This window comes from Mustela lutreola, chromosome X, assembly GCF_030435805.1.
Source record: "Mustela lutreola isolate mMusLut2 chromosome X, mMusLut2.pri, whole genome shotgun sequence".
NCBI classification, from domain to species: Eukaryota; Metazoa; Chordata; class Mammalia; order Carnivora; family Mustelidae; genus Mustela; species Mustela lutreola.
The window spans coordinates 105102206-105114319 of NC_081308.1; the positions used below are offsets into that span (position 1 = coordinate 105102206).

Consider the following 12114-nt stretch of genomic DNA (forward strand, 5'->3'; position numbering starts at 1 on the left):
TGGTAATCAACACAGTGTGGTATTGGTGAAAGAATAGACAAATGGTTTAATGGAGTGAAATAGCAAGCTCAGAAGTAGACCCACATACATATAGTCAACTGATCTTTCACAAAGGAACAAAGACATTACAACAGAGGAAAAAAAATTTTTTTTTCATCAAATGGTACTGAAACAAATAGACATCCATCTGTAAAAGGGAATCTAGACCCAGACCTTACTACCTTCACAAGTATTGACTCAAAATGCATCATAGACATAAATGTAAAATGGAAAACTATAAAATTCCTAGAAGATGATGTAAGACAAACTTTAAATGTCCTTAGGTTTGGCAGTGACTTTTTAGTTATAATATCAAAGGTATGATCTTTGAAATAAATTTTTTATAAGCTGAAGTTCATTAAAGGTAAGCATTTATGCTCCGTGAAAGATATTGTCAAGAGAATGAAAAGGCAGTCTACAGACTGGGAGAAAATAATTGCAAAAGATATACCTGATAAAGGACATTTGTCCCAAATACAGAAAGAACTCTTAATATTCAACAATAAAACTAGTAACCTGATTTCAAAATGAGACAAAGACCTGAACAGACACCTCGCCAAAGAAAATGTACAGATAACAAGCATTTGAAAAGATGCTCTACATCATATGTCATTAGGGAAATGTAAATTAAAACAATGAGATAGTACTATATACCTATTAGGATGGTCAAATCCAGAATACTGATGACCCCAAATGCTGGCAAGGATGTGGAGCAACAGGAATTCTCATTCATTGCTGGTAGGTATCCAAAATGGTACAGTCATCATGGAAGACAGTTGGCTGTTTTTACAAAACTAATCTTACTTATCATGTGATCCAGAAATCACACTCCTTGATATTTACCAAAAGGAGTTGAAAACTTATATCCACAAAAAAACCTCACATGATGCCTATAGCAGCTTAATTCATAATTGGAAGTAACTGAGATGTCTTAACTTAACTTAACTTAACATGATCCATAACTTGGAAGTAAGTGAGATGTCTTTCAGCTAATGAATAAATAAACTATGGTACATCCCGACAATGGAATGTTATTCAACACTAAAAGAAAATAAGCTATCAAGCCATGAAAAGACATAGTGAGAATTTAAATGCATATTACTAAGTTAAAGAAACCAATCTGAAAAGGCCACATGTTGTATTATTGCAAATATGACATTCTGGAAAAAACAAAACTATAAAGATCATAAAAAGATTAGTGGTTTTCAGGGGTTAGGAGTGATGGACGAATGAATAAGTATAATATAGAAGATATTTAGGGCAGTGAAACTACTCTTTATGATACTATAAACATGTCACCATAAATTTGTTCAAACTCATAGGATGTACAGCACCAAGAGTGAACCCTAATGTAAACTATGGACTTGGGGTAAAATGATATATCAATATAGATTTATCACTTGTAACAAATGTACCACAGCATTTGGAATGTTGATAATGGTAGAGGTTATGCATGTGTGAGGGCAGGGGGAATATGGAAAAATTCTGTATTTCCTATTTAGTTTTTCCATGAACCTAGAACTTCTCTGTACTGTTTATTATAAAAATACTAATGACAAGAAAATTAGGAGAGGAGATACTAATACAAGAAAAGAGTGAGTTATAGAAGAGATATAATACAACATGAAAAGAAAAATGAATAAAATGTATAGAGTGAAAAAAGAAATTGATCTTTCTGAGATGAGATGATTATCCACACGGGAGAGTCAAAGAATCATCTGAAAACCTTTATAATCAATAAGATAAATTATCAAGATATCTGGATAATATTATCAGTAACTTTCCAAATTATCAGTAATAACCAGTTAAGTAATATAACCAAAAATTTCCTATTCATAGTAGTAACAAAAAATATGAAGTGTATGTACAATGAAGAATTATGGGAGAAATTCATAAAGAGCAGACGCTGCCTCCCCGGAGCTGCCCACACTGCCTGCCATGGTTAGTCCCACAGTGTTCTCTTTGACGTTGCTGTGGACGGTAAGTCCTTGGGCTGCGTCTCCTTCAAGCTGTTTGTAGACAAAGCTCCAAAGATAGCAGAGAACTTTTGTGCTCTGAGTACTGGGAAGAAAGGATTTGGTTATAAATGTTCCTGCTTTCACAGAATTATTCCAGGATTTATGTACCAGTGTGGGGACTTCACATGCCATAACGGCACTGGTGGCAAGTCCATCTATGGGGAGAAGTTTGATGATGAGAATTTCATCCTGAAGCACACGGGTCGGGGCATCCTCTCCATGGCCACTGCTGGACCCCACAAGAACTGTTCCCAGTTTTTCATCTGCACTGCCAAGACCAAGTAGTTGGATGGCAAGCATGTAGTTGTTGGCAAGGTCATAGAGGGCATGAACACTGTGGAGGCCATGGAGTGCTTCAGGTCTAGGAATGGCAAGACTAGCAAGAAGATCACCAGTGCTGACTGTGGACAGATCTAATAAATCTGACTTGTGTTTTATCTTAACTAGCAGAGCATTCCTTCTGTAGTTCAGGAGAGTGCCCCTCCACAACCACCTGCTCGAACGACCCAAGAATCTCTGCTCTCACTACAATTCTGCGGGTTCCATGGTTCCTTACCCCCAGGTCCAGCTGGATTGCAGAGTTCAGTTTATGATGATGAAATAAAACCTAAGCCAAAAAAAAAAAAAAAGAAAGAAAGAAAGAAAGAAAGAAAGAAAGAAAGAAATTCATAAAGAAAAAAACCCCAAAAAGATTTGAACAATTTAGATATATAATGTATACTTGATATTCACAAATTTAATAGTCACTGACTTATTTCCAAGCAGCCTTGAATATCCATTGCATATAATTATTTGGGACATTAAATTTATTTTTTCTATTTGATCTGTTTAGCCAAAAGCCAGTATTTTATATTTTATCCCAAAATAGCTATCATACTTATTCATAATCACATGTGCATTTTATGGAATTTATAAAAGTATTGTTTTTAATAGTTTCCTAAATATCCTGGTTCCAGTATGCTTATTTATTATTTACAAAATTAAATTCTATTTATAATTTTGAATCCTGTTTTTTTCTTTAAATTTTATTTTGAGTATGATCATAATATACTAAATACTCTGAAAATATTCACCATGTTAAACAGCCTTCCAAAATATTTACCAAGTTAAATATCTGCAGTGTGCAGATGTACCACAAGGCCCTTGACTATTGTTTTCTGTCATCTAGCATTTTCTACTCATTCAGGGTTTCACCACTACCAAGCCACTAAAACTTCTTTTAATATCTCCAGGGACCTCCAACATTACCATATCCAATAGTCACTGCTCTGGCTCAACTTTCTCAACTCATAAGCACTATTTAACAAAGTTAACCACTCACGCTTTGACTTCTACTTCCAAAATATATCTGGAATCCATCCACTTCCGTCAGTCTTCATGAATGCTCTAGTCTAAGGCAACATTAATTAACTTTCATTTAGACTACTGTAATAGCTTTCAAAAAATTTCTTCTGTTTTAAGCACCTGGGTGGCTCAGTCAGTTAAGTGTCTGCCTTTGGCCCAGGTCATGGGCCCAGGGTCCTGGAATTGAGTCCCACATCGAGCCTCTGCCTGAGTAGGGAGCCTGCTTCTCCATTTGCCTCTGCCTCTGCCTCTCTTTTTCCCTCTCATGAATAAATTTTTAAAAAATCTTTAAAAAATTTTTTCTTCTGTTTCTTGTTTTGTTTCCTTTAATTTCATCCAAAAACCAGCCAAAGTGAGCCTTGAAAATATAATCAGTTTGTTATATTCTTTTCAAGATCTTTCAGTAACTTCTCAGGACGTTTAGAATAAAATTCAAATTCTTTCCTGAGCCTACAAAGTCCTATGTAAATCTTCCTCCTTCTTTGGTTGATAGGACAGAACCAGCCATCTTTCTATCACTTAGATATGGCAAATGTTTTTCTGTCTTAGAGTTTACCTTAGTCTCACTTTAAATGCCATCACCTATTTATTTAAAATAGTTTCCAGTTTCTCTCCATCAACTCATCATGTTTTTCTTCATTATAATGCTTATAAGTACTTGATATTTTTCTTTTTTATTTATTGCCTATCTTCCTGAAAAAGATGTAAACCTTTTGAGAGAAGTGATTTTATGTGTCTCATTATTAGATTCCCAGAGTCTCAGTATCTGGCATGTTGTTGCTGGTGAAAAAATAATTGTGATTGAATTTAAGAATGAATAAATGAGTGAATGACATTTTTGTAATTTGAATTATTTTCAACTATCAGCATTGTGCTTCCATTAATATTTTCCTACTTTAAAAAGTTAGGCAAGATTCCTAGAAAAATAATTAGTGTCAGAGGGTACATATATCTGAAGGTTAGAAATATGCTAAAAACTTTATTTTTTGAAAGACATTGTAATAATTTTTACTTTATAAGAAATATATGAGAGTGCTCATCTCTACTAGTTTTATTACCATTTATTAATCCGTGATAACTTAATAGGCAAAATGGGTGTCTCATTGCTGTTTTAATTTGAAATTATTTGATTACTAAAAAGATAGGACATATTTTAATATAGTTATGCTTTATATACTTTATGTACTTTTAATACAGTTCTATAAATTAGCTGTTCATTTCCTTTGCCAATTTAATTTTATTTAGGATACATTTCATAGTAGTTAAATCCTGAATTTATAGAATCAAGCATCTATAGCCAGACTACATGATTTTCAAATTCCATCACTACAGTGTACTAGCTGTGAGACCTTAGGCAAGCTAGTTGACCTCTCTGTGCCTTAGTTTACCTATATGTAAAATGGTGATAATAACAGCAGCTACCTCAGGATTGTCATGAGTATTATATCAGTCACTACAGGTAAAACAACATCAATAAGAAACTTAGAGCACTACCTGGCTCATACTAAGTACAGAAAATATTGGCCTTGGTCCCCTCTCTCTCTCTCTCTCTCTCTCTCTCTCTTAACATATAATGTATTATTTGCTTCAGGGGTACAGGTCTGTGAATCATCTGTCTTACACAATTCACAGCAATCACCATAGCACATACCCTCCCCAATGTCTATAATCCAGTCACCCTATTTGTCCTCCCCCAGCCCCCAACAACCCTCTGGCTATTAGGGTATTTTCTGGTTCTGTATAAATTTTAGGATTATTTGTTCCAGCTCTGTGAAAAATGTTGATGGTATTTTGATAGTGATTACATTGAATGTATATATTGCTCTGGATAGCACAGACATTTTCACAATATTTGTTCTTCCAGTCCATGAGCATGGGACGTTTTTCCATTTCTTTGTGTCTTCCTCAATTTCTTTCATGAGTACTTCATAGTTTTCTGAGTACAGATTCTTTGCCTGTTTGATTAGATTTATTCCTAGGTATCTCATGGTTTTGTGTGCAATTATAAATGGAATTGAATGCTTAATTTTTCTTTCTTCTGTCCTGCTGTTGGCATATAGAAATCCAACTGATTTCTGTGCATTGATTTTATATCCTGACACTTTCCTAAATTCCTGTATGAGTTCTAGCAGTTTTGGAGTGGAGTCTTTTGGGTTTTCCACATAAAGTATCATATCATCTGCGAAAACTGAGAGTCTGACTTCTTTGCTGATTTGGATGCCTTTAATTTCTTTTCTTTTCTTTTTTTTTTTTTTTTTTTTTTTGTTTGTTTGATTGCTGAGGCTAGGACTTCTAGTACTATGTTGAATAGCAGTGGTGATAGTGAACATCCCTGCCAAGTTCCTGACCTTAGCGGAAAAGCTCTGTTTTCCCCCATTGAGAATGATATTTGCTGTGGGTTTTTCATAGATGGTTTTGATGATATTGAGGTATGTACCCTCTGTCCCTACAATGTGAAGAGTTTTGATCAAGAAAGAATGCTGTACTTCATCAAATGCTTTTTCAGCATCTATTGAGAATATCATATGGTTCTTGTTCTTTCTTTTATTAATGTATTATATCACATTGATTGATTTGCAGATGTTGAACCAACCTTGCAGCCCAGGAATAAATGCCAATTGGTCTTTGTGAATAATCCTTTTAATGTACTGTTGGATCCTATTGGCTAGTATTTTGGTGAAGATTTTTGCATCCGTGTTCATCAGGGATATTGGTCTGTAATTCTCCTTTTTGGTGGGGTCTTTGTCTGGTTTTAACTAAAAATAGATTAAAAACTTAAGCATAAGACTTTGAAATCATAAAACCACTATAAGTAAATCACAGGGAAAAACTCCCTGATATTGTCTTGACAATGATTTTTTTTGGATTCAAGACTACATGCAAAGGGAAGAAAAGCAAGAATAAACAAGTGGAACTATGTCAAACTTTAAAGTTACTGCACAATAAAAATAAAATATCAACAAGATGAAAAGGCAACTTATGGAATGAGAGAAAACATTTGCAAGCCACATATTTGATAAGGAGTGAATATTCAAAATACATAAGGAACACTTGAACTCAATAGCAAAGAAACAAATGACCCAATTAAAAAACGGGCAAAGGAACTGAACAGACATTTTTCCAAAGAAGACATACATGTTGCCAATGCTCAACATCACTAATCATTAGCAAAATGCAATTCAAAACCACAATAAGATATTACCTCATACCTTTTAGGGTGTCTGTTAGAAACAAACAAACAAACAAACAAAACCAGAAATAACAAATGTTGGTGAAGATGTGGAGAAAAGGGAACTCTTAGGAATGTCTGAATGCAAATCTGTGGAGAAACAGTCAACAAAACAAAGTGGCAACCCACGAAATTGGAGAAGATATCTGCAAATGACACTACAGACAAAGGGCTAATATCCAAGATCTATACAGAACTTCTTAAACTCAACACCCAAAAACTAATAATCAAGTCAGAAAATGGGCAGAAGACATGAACAAACACTTCTTCAATGAAGACATACAAATGGCTAACAGACACATGAAAAAACGTTCATCATCATTAGCCATAAGGGAAATTCAAATCAAAACCACACCGAGATACCACCTTACACAGTTAGAATGGCAACAATTGACAGGCCAAGAAACAAATGTTGGAGAGGCTGTGGAGAAAGAGGAACTGTCTTACACTGTTGGTGGGAATGCAAGCTGGTATAGTGTGGAGGTTCCTCAAAAAATTAAAAATAGAGCTACTCTATGACCCAGCAATTGAACTACTGGATATTTACCCCAAAGATAGAGATGTAGTGAAAAGAAGGGCCATGTGTACCCCAGTGTTCAGAGTAGCAATGTCCATAATGACCCAACTGTGGAAGGAGCTGAGATGCCCTTCAACAGACAAATGGATAAAGAAGATGTGGTCCATATACACAATGGAATATTACTCAGCCATCAGAAAGGATGAATACCTAACTTTTGCATCAACATGGATGGGACTAGAGGAGATTATGCTAAGTGAAATAAGTCAAAGAGAAAAAGTCAATTATCATATGGCTTCACATATTTGTAGACCACAAGGAATAGAATGGGCAACATTAGGAGAAGGAAGGGAAAAATGAAGGGTGGGAAATCAGAGGGAGAGATGAACCATAAGAGACTATGGATTCCAAGAAACAAACTGTGGGTTTTAGAGGGGAGGTAGTGGGGGGATGGGTGAGCCTGGTGATGGATGTTAAGGAGGGCACATATTGCATGGAGCACTGGGTGTTGTAGGCAAACAATGAATCATGGAACACTAATCAAAAACTAATGATGCACTGTATGGTGAGTAACATAATAAAAAAGAGAAATATAGACAGCAATATCTTAATGTAGGGACAGATGTTACTACACTTAATGTCATAAGCACTGAGTAATGTATAGAACTATCAAATCAGTATATTGTACACCTGAAACTAACATAACATTGTTAATTATACTTTAAAAAATAACTTAAGTGGCAAAAAAATACATGCATACCTACAGTAGTATGATAAATACTGTAAAAGTTTTTAAGAAGATATTGCACACATAACTTAAGAATATGGTGTGATGAGAATCAAGGAATAACTCAGAAAACTTTAAAACTAAATATGTGATAATAAATATCAAAAAGGGGGTACAAAATATGGAGTCAAGGGAAATTCTCCAAATAAAAATGAAAGTACTCAAAGAAAATGAGAACAAAGACATGAAATGCCTAAAATCAAGGCAGGAGGTCCAATATCTAATAAGGGTGTCTCAGATAAATAAAAAAAGAAAAGAAGAATTCTAAAAAATAACTCAAGAAAAATTATCAGACCTGAAGAAAGACATGTGCCTTCAAATTGAAAACATCCATTGAGTGCCAAGAAGGAGACATGAAAAATAAAAACACACCTAAACACAATATGTGAAATTACAGAATAAGATATACAGAATAATAATAATATAGAATAATAATAATAAAGAAGAAATCCTAAAAATTTCTCAAGGAGAAAGAGGTGTTCCACTGAAAAGAAAAATAATTAAACTAGCATATGATTCCTCCATGAATAGAAATAGATTGCAGCAGATATTACAGCATGCCTTCAGTATTTTTAGCAAAATTATACCAAATCATAAGTCAATTATGAGAAATTAATAAAGCCATTTTCAAACATTTAAGTACTCATAGTTTGGTATTCACTTACATTTATAAAAGAATTATGAATGTATTTTTGCAATAACAGCACAAATTTAAGAAAAAGAAATATTGCAAATATTACAAGCAGTTGGAAAATAATAAAATATAATAAATAATAAAAAATAAAAATTTTAATAGGCTCAAACGCCTGAAATACTTAGGACTAAATAAAGGAAAAGACAATCAAGGGGCGCCTGGTGGCTCAATGGGTTAAAGCCTCTGCCTTCGGCTCAGGTCATGATTCCAGGGTCCTGGGATTGAGCCCCACATCGGGCTCTCTGCTTAGCAGGGAGTCGGCTTCCCTTCCTCTCTCTCTGCCTGCCTCTCTGCCTACTTGTGATCTCTGTCAAAGCCAGATGTGGGGCTCGATCCAAGGACCCTGGGATCATGACCTGAGCTGAAGGCAAAGGCTTTAACCCACTGAGCCACCCAGGCACCCCTGGGCAACAGTCTTGAACAGACACTTCGCCAAAGAAGATATGTGAAAGCACAATAAATGTAGAGGCATCTCATTTCAATTTGAGTTTTCCTCATGACCAACAATAGTAAGCAATGTTTTTATGTGCTTATTGACACCCCAATATCTTCTTTGGTGAAGTGTCTGTTCAAATATTTTGCCATTTTTTAAAATTGGTATGTGTGTCATAAAGTAAGAGTTCCTTACATCTCCTGAATACAAGTTCTTTATCCAATGTTTTGCAACTATTTTCTCCCAGTGGCTTGTACTTTCATTTTCTTAACATCTTTCAACGAGCAGAAGTTTCTAGTTTTAATAAATTCAATTTATAATTATTTTCTTTTGTAATCTGCTTTTTGCAGTCTATCTCAGAAATATTTGCTTAATCTCAAGTCACAAAGATATTCTCCTATATTTTCCTCAAGAAGTCTTGTATGTTTTTTGTCTCACAGGTCCATTTTGTGTTAATCTTTGTATATGGCACGACGTAAGGGTCAAGATTCATCATCATGCAAATGAGTATCCAACTATTGCAACACCATTTGTTGAAAAGACTGTCCTTCATCCCACTGAATTACATTTATTGCAAATCAGTGGCCCATATATAAGGTGTATTTTGGGATTCTATTTTTTCCATTTAGCTGTATATCTGTTCTTATACTAATATCAGACTGTCTTAAGTACTTTTGCTTTAGAGGAGCTTTTTGAAAGAAATTAGGGGGATTCTTCCAACTTTACTATTTTTCAAAATTGCTCTTGCAATTTTAAACCTTTTGATTTCTCTATAAATTTTATTATCTAGTTGTCAATTTCTACCAAAATCCTTCTAGAGTGACAACAGCAAGATGGCAGAATAGGAGGTCCTTGGCTTTATTCCCCTTTGCAGGAAGAGCAACTAGCAACTATTCATATGCAAAAATACCTTTGTGAAAATCCCAAAACCCGGGAGTGAACCTGAATCACCCCCTTAGACCACAGAAAAGTAAGAAAAACTATATTAGAAGGGTAAGAGGATCATTTTCACTTTGACCACATTACCCCTCCCCCAAGTCAGCACAACACCACACTGAGAGTGTTGCCCTGGACCTATGGTTTCTCCAGTAGGGGAAAGAGACCCTACAGTAGACATCCAACATTTTCCAGCATTCTGGGGAGCTTCCTGGGAAGCCACTTCTGTCTCACTTCATGGGGAACACTGAGAGGATCAGCAGGACTAGACTGCCAATTGTTAGCTAAAAACAAAGATAGGGGCAGTGCTCAAACAACCAGTAAAGGGATCTTGGCAGATTGGGTTCCAGCTGGTAGCAGCACCTGACCAGAGAGCCCAGCCAACAGCTCTGTTCACTCATGGAGCCAAGCCAGTGGTCCCATCTGGCTAAGGAGCATTGTTGGTCAGCAGTTCTTTCAGGCTTGGGTACCTAGCCAGAGATCCATAGATCCCACAGTGTGGCCCTGCCCAGGCAAGCCAGCCAGCACCCACTTACAGAACACAGCCTCTGGCCTCACCTGCATAGGGAGCCCAACCAGCGATCTAGCCTGACTTTGCAGCATAGCCAGTAGCCTGCCCAATCACAGAGCCTAGCCTGCAGTCTCATCCAACTGCGGGCACAACCTGTGGCCACACTCAATCATGAAACCCAGATGGAGGACCCATCCAATTGCAGAACATAACTTGAGAGCTCACTCTGAAGCCCCAACCAAGTGCAGTGTAACTATTTATACTACCTGACCAAAGAGCACAAGCTGCAGTCCCACTCAGTAGTAGAGTGTAACCAGCAGCACCACCCAAAGAGCCAAGCCAGCAGCCCCTCCCAACCTCAGAACATGAGCTTCACCCCATTAGAGATCCTCAACAGCAAGCTCTTCCTACCCACAGATGCTACCAGCTGTCTTACCCTTCCAGAGTCCCAGGTTGTGCTGACAGGTTGAAGGTCTTTCCCTGGAGTGTATCTAAAAAAGCTAAAAGAGACTGCTTGCTCAAAACATTTTTTCTGATATTTTAGCTTGATATATTTTTGCTCCTTCATTCAATATAAAATCAGGTCCCTTCTCAAAGAGGTATTTCTAGACCTCTCAAGTTCACAATGATGTTTCTTACCTCCAAGTTCAAAATAAGGATAGTAGATGATCAGTAATTGAAGTATATTTCCCATGGTGCATTCTAGTTGCTTTACATTCATAATATATATTTTACAATTGAGTTGGGAGAATGTGAAATACCTTCCCTTATTTCAATAAGAATCTAATACCCAGAGATTTTTAATGACATACCTAAAATTGAATATGTAAAAAGTGGTAAATTTAGGAATAGAATCCAGGACTTTGTTTCTCTAAAACCCAAGTCCTTTCAACTGTTTCTCAACTTATAACACTTTAGAAAAAATCTTTTGAACACTGCAAGTTCAGCAGTCATTACGCTCAGTATCATGGTGAAAGTCCAATAAAATAATCCTTGCTTTCTTTTGCTCACAGCCTAGTACAGGAATTTTTTTTTATTAATTTTTTATTTTTTATAAACATATATTTTTATCCCCAGGGGTACAGGTCTGTGAATCACCAGGTTTACACACTTCACAGCACTCACCAAAGCACATACCCTCCCCAATGTCCATAATCCCACCCCCTTCTCCCAAACCCCCTCCCCCTAGCAACCCTCAGTTTTTCAAGCAGAGAAAGACAACTATCATATGATCTCCCTGATATGAGGAAGTGGTGATGCAACATGGGGGCTTAAGTGGGTAGGAGAAGAATAAATGAAACAAGATGGGATTGGGAGGGAGACAAACCTAGTACAGGAATTTAACAGATGCACAGATATAGCAGGTTTAATTAAAACTTCATGTGTGTGTTTTGGAGGTTGGGAGGAAGAGCTATGGGGATATGCTGTGAGTGAACGCATAAAAATAAATGACCCAAAATGTCAACTAAAATACTAGTATTTTGGAATGGAGGAGCTTGATGTTAATCTTCCCTGGGAATCTGGGAACGGGAAAATCAGCCTGATGAAGGAAACATATTTATTGCATCTTGACCCTCCTTTGGGACATGCAGTGAAGTAAAGCTCT

General features: G+C 36.2%; 1 pseudogene; it reads left to right on the forward strand.

Annotated features, from left to right (window-relative positions):
- The first annotated feature begins 1950 nt into the window (after positions 1–1950).
- LOC131821551 (peptidyl-prolyl cis-trans isomerase A-like) lies at positions 1951–2474 on the forward strand (annotated as a pseudogene).
- Positions 2475–12114: the final 9640 nt, after the last annotated feature.